This window comes from Triticum aestivum, chromosome 7A (genome assembly GCF_018294505.1).
Source record: "Triticum aestivum cultivar Chinese Spring chromosome 7A, IWGSC CS RefSeq v2.1, whole genome shotgun sequence".
Lineage (NCBI taxonomy): Eukaryota > Viridiplantae > Streptophyta > Magnoliopsida > Poales > Poaceae > Triticum > Triticum aestivum.
This window is the reverse complement of record NC_057812.1, coordinates 518,303,261-518,313,696: the sequence shown is the minus strand read 5'-3', so window position 1 is coordinate 518,313,696 and position 10,436 is coordinate 518,303,261.

Below are 10,436 nucleotides of genomic sequence, written 5' to 3'. Positions count from 1 at the left end.
ATCAACATGAAGATGTTCACCGATGTTGACTAGTCTGTCTCACGTGATGATCGGACACGGCCTAGTTAACTCGGATCATGTTATACTTAGATGACTGGAGGGATGTCTATCTAAGTGGGAGTTCATTGAATAATTTGATTAGATGAACTTAATTATCATGAACTTAGTCTAAAATCTTTACAACATGTCTTGTAGATCAAATGGCCAATGTTGTCCTCAACTTCAACGCGTTCCTAGAGAAAACCAAGCTGAAAGACGATGGCAACAATTATACGGACTGGGTCCGGAACCTGAGGATCATCCTCACAGCTGCAACGAAAGATTATGTCCTAGAAGCACCACTAGGTGACGCACCTGTTCTCCATGCGGAACAAGACGTTATGAATGCTTGGCAGACACATGCTGATGATTACTCCCTTGTTCAGTGCGGCATGCTTTACAGCTTAGAACCGGGACTCCAAAAGTGTTTTGAGAGACACGGAGCATATGAGATGTTTGAAGAGCTGAAAATGGTTTTTCAAGCTCATGCCCGGGTCGAGAGATATGAAGTCTTCGACAAGTTCTTCAGCTGTAAGATGGAGGAAAATAGTTCTGTCAGTGAGCACATACTCACTATGTCAGGGTTACATAACCGCTTGACTCAGCTGGGAGTTAATCTCCCGGATGACGCGGTCATTGACAGAATCCTTCAGTCGCTTCCACCGAGCTACAAGAGCTTTGTGATGAACTTCAATATGCAGGGGATGGAAAAGACCATTCTTGAAGTATTTGCAATGCTGAAATCAGCAGAGGTAGAAGTCAAAAGGGAACATCAAGTGTTGATGGTGAATAAAACCACTAAGTTCAAGAAAGGCAAGGGTAAGAAGAACTTCAAGAAGGACGGCAAGGGAGTTGTCGCGCCGGGCAAGCAAGCTGCCGAGAAGAAGCCAAAGAATGGACCCAAGCCTGAGACTGAGTGCTTTTATTGCAAGGAAAGTGGTCACTGGAAGCGGAACTGCCCCAAATACTTAGCGGACAAGAAGGCCGGAAAAACGAAAGGTATATGTGATATGCATGTAATTGATGTGTACCTTACTAGTACTCGTAGTAGATCCTGGGTATTTGATACCGGTGCAGTTGCTCACATTTCTAACTCAAAGTAGGAGCTGCGGAATAAGCGGAGACTGGCGAAGGACGAGGTGACGATGCGCGTCGGGAATGGTTCCAAGGTCGATGTGATCGTCGTCGACACGCTACCTCTACATTTACCTACGGGATTAGTTTTGAACCTCAATAATTGTTATTTAGTGCCAAGTTTGAGCATGAACATTGTATCAGGATCTCGTTTAATACGAGATGGCTACTCATTTAAATCCGAAAATAATGGTTGTTCTATTTATATGAGAGATATGTTTTATGGTCATGCTCCGATGGTGAATGGTTTATTCTTAATGAATCTCGAGCGTAATGCTACACATATTCATAGTGTGAGTACCAAAAGATGTAAGGTTGATAATGATAGTCCCACATACTTGTGGCACTGCCGCCTTGGTCACATAGGTGTCAAACGCATGAAGAAGCTCCATGCAGATGGACTTTTAGAGTCTCTTGATTACGAATCATTTGACACGTGCGAACCATGCCTCATGGGTAAAATGACCAAGACTCCGTTCTCAGGAACAATGGAGCGAGCTACCAACTTATTGGAAATCATACATACTGATGTGTGCGGTCCAATGAGTGTTGAGGCTCGCGGTGGCTATCGTTACGTTCTCACCCTCACTGATGACTTGAGTAGATATGGGTATGTCTATTTAATGAAACACAAGTCTGAGACCTTTGAAAAGTTCAAGGAATTTCAGAGTGAGGTGGAGAATCAACGTGACATGAAAATCAAGTTCTTGTGATCAGATCATGGGGGAGAATACTTGAGTCACGAATTTGGCACACACTTAAGAAAATGTGGAATAGTTTCACAACTCACGCCACCTGGAACACCTCAGCGTAATGGTGTGTCCGAACGTCGTAATCGCACTCTATTAGATATGGTGCGATCTATGATGTCTCTTACCGATTTACCGCTATCATTTTGGGGCTATGCTTTAGAGACTGCCGCATTCACTTTAAATAGGGCTCTGTCGAAATCCGTTGAGACGACACCGTATGAATTATGGTTTGGGAAGAAACCTAAGCTGTCGTTTCTAAAAGTTTAGGGATGCGATGCTTATGTCAATTTCAACCTGAAAAGCTCGAACCCAAGTCGGAAAAATGCGTCTTCATAGGATACCCTAAAGAAACTATTGGGTATACCTTCTACCTCAGATCTGAAGGCAAGATCTTTGTTGCTAAGAATGGATCCTTTCTAGAGAAGGAGTTTCTCTTGAAAGAAGTAAGTGGGAGGAAAGTAGAACTTGATGAAGTGACTCTCGTTTGTTGATCACGCCGCACCGAGCATAGCGAGGCGGTGGACGACGGCGAGGCCCCGGACGGGAACGACTCGGAGATGGGAAGACGCGGCAGTGGAGTCGCAGATTGGGAGGAGGAGAAGGGTTAACTGGTTCTGGTGCGCGTGGGACTGCAGTCGGTGGAGAATAACATGAGGTGTGGAAGGGTGGAGGGATAGCCTGGCCGGCGGTGGGGTAGCGCTTTGCAACGATGCATGCTAAGCAGAGCCGTTAGCCGCCGGAGGCTGGACCAGGCGGTCCCGGCGATGCTGGAGGAAGAAGACAAGAGATCGAAGGTGCATGCCGGCTGTTGGATATAAATCCAATGGTTGTGGATGTCATAATCATTTGTTGACCAAGTTGACAACGCCCTACATAGGCTTCGACCTATTGGCCCACATGTCAGCCTGCAAAAATGTGGCATATATTTAACCCATGTTTTCTATAATGTACAGTCCATTTGCTGGGCTGGGTGAACAAATAATTTCGCGTCAATGCGGCCCATTTATATTTTCTAAGGAATCCCAGCCCATTTGCACTTCCTTCAAATACACGAATTAGTTGGGCTCGTTATATATATAATGTTATGTTAGAAGGAGCAATTAATATCAAAAAATAAATGGGAGAGGCACATTTTTTATATACATAATTAACAAATTAGCGAGTTATTGCTCAAAATAAAAATGAGCACATTATTATTACACTCGTCCTTAAAATCTTTGCAAGCTTTTGTACGCAATCACCAGGATTTTCCTTGCCTGTGAGTCAAAAACAACCAGGATTTTCCTTGCCAACTTCTGTTAAACATTTACTTTTATAAATTAATAACACGTGGGATGTTTTTATAATGTATATATAAGTCTCTATAAAATATACAATAATAGTAATAATATAAATATATATAATGTGGTTAAAAAACACATTGGGCTGCCGATCTTTAAGAAAAAGCCCATAGGCCGGTATGGACCTCAAAAAATAAGTTGAAACCATTGTCACTGTATGTCGTGGGCTATGCATGTTAAAATACAAAACCTAGGCCTAGCTGATACTTGTTCGCCCTCTAGAAAAAAATGATACCAGATCCCCGAGAGAACTGGATTAAAGAGGGGGTCGGCGGCACGATTGAAGAAGCACATCAGGAGCGATTTTTTTTCTTCAGTGGATGGCTCTCGATGGCGTTTTTTTACTTGCCTCTGCACCATACAACTTGTATTTTTAGCCTCCCAGCCCGTGGTGGACCAGCAGCCCATTTGCTGGGTGGGCCAACCAACAGAAACCAGCACTCGATTTTTCATCAAGCCCCAAAAACAACGCAGTACTATGTTTGTTTTGAGGCCGAAAACATTATGGCAGGGATTGAGCGGGGGAGGGGGCAAGATAGTGCAAAAATATTAAAAAGAGCTGATGCATCATTGCTACCCTAACAAAGTAGGTGCAATTCTTCTCGAGAAGAAGGTGTGCCATTGACACTCACACGTCACATACCCCACAATAGGCATACTAACAAGTTCACGCACAAGTACAACAGAAAAGGTAAACATTCGTATCAAACTCGGGTTCACAGGACACGTTCATATTCATAGCCAACATTCACTATCAACAACTCAAAAGATTCATATATACACAAGTTCAGCATGTCTATGGATCCAAATGATTGATAGATCACACAACAATATTCATAGATAATTCACAAAAAAATTCAGATATACACATGTTCAGTATGTTTATGCATCCAAATGATTGAGATCACAGCCAATATGATCCATGGACGAACTTTAATTATCTCGGGTATAGACTGGTAAATGGTGTTCAATCGGAGGTACTTCTTGCCAAAATTAATGCTTGTATGAGTAAACTTTCGAGTACATAAGAGGCGGCACAGACAACCTGAACTTTGCTTGTAGGTTTATCCTCAAATAGTGGCCTCGTGCCGAGGGAGGTTTGAGCAACTTGGCCACTACTTTCATCCAACTAGTTTACTGGCTCATCTTGGTCATGTAGCTTGCCAAAATTCTATATTGCAGACTAGTAAATGGTGTTCAGTCGGAGGTACTTATTGCTAAAATTAATGCTTGTATGAGTAAACTTTCGAGTACATAAGAGGCAGCACAGACAATCTGAACTTTGCTTGTAGGTTTATCCTCAAATAGTGGCCTCATGCTGAGGGAGGTTTGAGCAACTTGGCCACTACTTTCATCCAACTAGTTTACTCTCTCATCTTGGTCCTGTAGCTCGCCAAAATTCTACATTGCAGACGAGAAAGGAGGCGGTTGAGAAAATGAACCACCCAAATTTTTTGTGCAGTTCAACTAAAATGGAGCATCCCTGGCGTGCAGACTGATTAAGTGCCAGATGAATATACGCATCAACCAACTTGTCTGGAATCTTTAGACTCCGTGCCACACAGTTCGCTACCATATCTACTAATAACAAAAAGGCACAAGTTGGGACCAAAGACTGGACTGCGTTTTTCTGGGCTATGCGCCAAGCAATATTTTTGGCGTTCACTCTCCTAATACTTGGAGTTTGACAACCGGTTGACGCCGGTTCATACTCGAATGAATATAGGCACTTCTTCTTGTCATCATTGATGCTTGTCTGAGTGAACTTTGGAGTACATAGCAGCAGCATAAGTACCTGTCCATCTGATCTTTTTGTGCAGTTCTACTAAAATCACCCAATGTAATGATTTGCCTGTGAGTTCAGGCTCCAAGTTACTCCTTTATGAAATCAGCAAACAGTAGCACAATACCAAATTAACAATACATATGACAAGCACAATAATCAGGATAAAGACCAGTACCAACCTGTGTGAGGTAGCGTATCAATTACTATTTCCTTTGACTAGAAGCTGAGATAAGCCAAGCGACTGACAGCAAAGGAAGAATGGAAGCCCAGATTAGCGACTAACAGGAAAGGAAGGAAGCTGTCGAGGTAATGAAACACCCAAAGTTTTTGTGCAGTTCCACCAAAATCAAGCAACCCTGTTGGCACATATATTGAGAGAGTGGGATTACTGTAATAGTGGGACTAGTTGATGAAACATACACTAACAAATAGAAGCACCCTAATTATCTTAATGGGTAAAGTTAGCAACATAGTAGTCTTGCTTAAAGAGATGTATTTGTTTATCTAATCAATGCCAATTAGCTTAACACTCAAAGCATTGCCATGTATCATAGGTTGCAAAACTTTAACGTGCAAAGATAACGGAGTTTCTCATGACAGTAGCATGATACAAATAGAGATGTAAGCAAACTAATATGGATGAAGGCCTTAGGCCGGTACAAACCTGAGGAAAAAAGCTTATTCATGTAGTCCCATAAGAGATGATAAAGCACTCACTCGAATCACTCAATAGTGTATATTTTTGTGCACTTCAAATCTATGGTTGAAATCACTCGTGTTTACCAGTGCTGAGATTATATCGAAAGTTTACCAAGAACTTCCAATAGAGTTAAAGCACTGGCTGGGATACAGTTCATTGTATTGTCTTGTGTAGTTCCACTAAAATGTATGATTGGCACAACATGATCCCTATTTGCACAAGTAGGAACAAGGTGAAACCTTCATTAGCTTGGTGAGAAAGGATAGAAAGGCAATAGCATATTACTCTAACAGTAGCATCAAATTCATGATGGACAATACGCAAAACATTGCATCATTAAACCAATGGCAATAAATTGGCATGCAAAACAATAGCACTATTATGTCATGACACTAATAATATTCCCTCCCTGCTCCACCACATGATTCAACTCCATAGACAAACATACACACGTACATGATTCAGCATAAGGTGCTACTAAAGATTTGTTTAACTCCGACAGGAAAATTAGGCAGTAATAAATTAGTGGTACTTAAGTACTCCTAATTAATTAAGTGACATTGCAGGAGAGACAACAGAAGTGGAAGGGCTCCCTAGAGGATCATCTCACATGTAAGGTAGACGTTGCCAGAGCCCTTGAATGGCCTCGACTGAGGCCTCTGGCTTTAGCAAGATCACCTTGGCACTGTTTATTCTTCTTCTTCTTCCTCTTCATCCTCTATTTCTCTTTTTCCCCACCAGTTGGTGAAACCAAGTACATGATTGGCCTTCTATTTCTGAATTGGTTTTGTCAGTGAGGGAGTACAAGTGTACTAGTAAACAATAGCATTATTTTCTCATGGGAGTCACAAAATAGAGATGAACACATGCATTAAATATCATTCTTACCTAAAGGAAGATTATGGCGCCAATATGGATGATGAGGATTGGAACACATATCTCCCTTTGTGCAGTTCCACCGAAATGAATCAACTATTCCATTCTGACATTCCAGTTAAACAGCACAAAAGTCACTTCTTTTAAGAAGTGTTTTGTGCAGTGCACCAAAAGGTCACAACAACAACCTGGTGAAATGGATATCCCTGTTTGCACAAAAAGCTACAATGGAAACAGTCAAAGTCTCAAACAATTACAAGCAAAAACATTTGGCTAAACTTGTCATGGCTTATAACAGTGGCATGGCTTCATTTTACCAGGGGCATTAGATTAAGAACAGCTAAATATTTGGTATAAGGGCATGGGACACTGGGTGCACCAGCAGTCCAGCACCATGTACCTAAACAGGGGCATAAAGTGGTGATTCAGAGTTTGTTGCCCCGAGAAACAAACATCCAAGAAACATATCTGGGTTGGTCCCATTTTTGTTCACTCTATCCACCTACTCCTATGTGTGGATAGCAAATCTAGTCCTGGTCATACCACTATGTACAGCGTTACCCCGATATTTCCCTTTTCGACCAAGAGACCAGTTGGATGACCAATCTGTACTACATTCACCCCCTTTCCTTCCTGTTTGTACCAAGTCTGATGTACATACTAAATTACCCCACCCCCACTTTATTTCTTGTTTGAACCAAGTACAAGATTCGACTCCATGAAGTAGCTTTACCTCTAACAATAGAAGAAAAAAATAGGTGACATTGGACCATCCGATCGAGAGGGGCTGAGAGGTAGAAAATGATGCACATGCAGCGACGTAGCGAGCTGGGGAAGTAGAGCTAAGGCGGTTTCGAAGGAATATATACCTGAAGGTCGTCGGGATGTGGATAGGTGGGCAGCGGGAGGCCGGATCCGCCCACACTAGGGCAATGACGAAGGGATCGGAGGACCTCCCGTGCCGGTGCTCGGCCAGAGATAATGGTGAGGCCGGCAGTGGGTTTCCTCCCTCGCTGTCGACGACGGCCTAAACGCTGCCCCTCCTCCCGTTCACCGACGAAGGGGGATACGTCCAGATCTGTAACCAGCGGTGAGGATAGAAAGTGTTTTTTGAAGGGAGAAAGACAGTGTTACCACCCCTATCTTGTTTAGATCTGGAGAGGATGAGACTTTGTGAATAAAGCAACCCTAGCAAGCAAGCACGGATGCTACGGCCTATATATATGTAGTGGGGTAGTTTTCCTTTTTCATTCCATCAAAACAATCGTTTAAAATTCTGTACTACGTGCCAGGTCGCCATTTTTTTAGTTGTTGATTGTTTTTTGAGATAGCTACCCGCTTGTTCCAAGTGGTGTTACGGTGTGCCAGGTCGCACTTTGTATCGTTCAAGTTTGGTACAAGTCCCTCCATTAAATGAACAACCACCCCCTAGTAAAAATTGTGAACAAGCCCACGGCTAAAATTATCGGAAACGTGGGTTGCTCCAACATGCATTATTATTTATATTTTATACTCCCTCCGTTCCTAAATATAAGTCTTTTTTATTAGCCACACCTAAGACAAGAATTTTTTTATTAGCAGTGAACCCCACATGTCATAGACACAAAAAGTGTGGCAAGATAACCTTAGGCAAGCCAAAGTGTGTCTAACAATTTGAGCAACTAAAGTTAGGCAAGTGTGGGAAAAATAATGTGGCAACATAAGACAAACATAGTCACTATCCAAACAGCCCCGTAATTTTTTGTGACATGCATGAAAATTTGGTTAGTTAAATATGTAGTCAAAATTTGGCAAGGTGCATCAAATCAACACATGCAAGTATCAAAAGGGAAGTCACGGCATGCATGCAAGCGTTGTACTCCCTCCGTTTCCAAATATAAGTCCTTTTAGAGATTGCAACAAGTGACTACATACGAAGCAAAATCTGTATACATACATCCGTATGTTGTAGTCCATTTGAAATGTGTAAAAAGACTTATATCGTGTGTAGTGCTTCGATGTGTCACGTCAACTTGTACTAGACCAAGAAGTTTGATTACTACAACACCCTCTCCCTCGCGGACTGAGCTCCGGTGCCTTAACTGCACCTACCTTTGGTTGCATGACAGGTGGGCCAACCACCTGTTGGGCCCACCTGTCATAGATGCAAAGGCAGGAGCAGTAAGTCAATGAAGCTGCGTCCCTCCCTCGTGCATGAGCGTGGTGGCTGGCAGGACTAGTAGGAGCTTTCGCTACACGCTATCCCTCCCGTACGAGGTGGACGGACATGCAGTAGTGGATTCGATACTATAGAAGTAGGAGTAACATCATTGTTCGTCTTCTCGAAGAGGCGAAGAGCCAAGCGCAACCCGAACGTGGCAGTTGTGAACGCTCGCGTGGTGCGGTGCCTTGGAGCATGCATATAGCCAAGCTCTTGCATGAGAAAAAAATTTCTATTTGAGCCCACTATTGTAGTACTAGTACTTGCTATTATAGCCCTGTAAACCGGAAAGGAGTATTTGCCTTCACTACAAAAAAATACACTTCTGTGATGATACGTGTTTGTCACAGTAGGTCGCTTTTTTGTCATGCATGTACATCCATGACAAATTTATGACAGAATCAAGATAGTCATACATGTGTTGTCGTAGAAGTGTTCCATGACATTACCAAAATTATCATCACGGAAGTGTCCACTTCCATGACGATAAATCGTGCGTCATAGAAGTGCTTTCGTCAAGGGTGACCGACACGTGGCATCCATCGTAACGGAACGCCGTTAAGCTATCAGGTCGGGTTTTGGATCCGATAACCGTTAACAGCCCCGACCAATGGGAAATTTCCATGTGTAAAATTCTTATTGGCCGGACGAAACTCGTGTCAGCTCGTCAGTGGGTCAGATAGGCGCCTATGATACGTCGACACATGGCATGGCCCAACAGAGACCCATTCCTATGAAAAGGCCGGCCCATTTGACTTGGTCAAAAGGTGGCGGGCCGGCACATGGAAAGCCTGTTAACGGCATGTTCGCATATAGCCCATTTACAGCCCGCTAACCCAAGGCCCATTACGCCCTATCTGAATTAGGCCCAGTAGCATCATCTGGGCCATCCAATATGATTCCAACCCGTTTTCACTTCTGGCCCATGTATGGCCCATGACGTCTTTCGGCCCATATGAGGCCCTATGTAACTGTTGGCCTATTAATGGCCCGTGGTGAAACTGGCCCGTAATGAACCGTGTATCACTTTATACCCATTAACAGCCCGTTATTCCGTTGGGCCGTTTCCAGCCCATGTTATCTTTCGGCCTTCTCAGAGCCCATTTATTCTTGGGCTCATTTCCAGCATCCGTTTACTTACGGCCCGTTACTGTCAATTTCTGCTTGTGGGCCGAATTCAGCCCATGGTTATAATCGGCCCGTTTGTGGTCCATTAATATGTTGGGCCATTTTCATAGCGTCATCAAATACCGCCTATTAACGATGGCCCGTTACGGTCGGCCCATGAACGGACGATTCCAACTCTAGCCCGTTTACGGCCATAATGTGGCCTGTTATTAGCCCATGTTAGGCCAATCGATCATACGGCCCGTATAAGGCCCATTGATGATACGGCCCGTAGAAGGCCCATTGTTTCTATGGCCCGTAGAAGGCCTATTGTTTCTATGGCCCGTTGAAGGCCCACTGTTTCTACGGCCCGTAGGAGGCCCAGTGTCACTATAGTAAATATTAGCCCATGGTTATTGTGGCCTAGTTTTAAAAAATAGGTTATTGCAGCCACTAGTTAACCGCGGAAAAAGAACTGCAATGACTACAAGCAAACAAATAA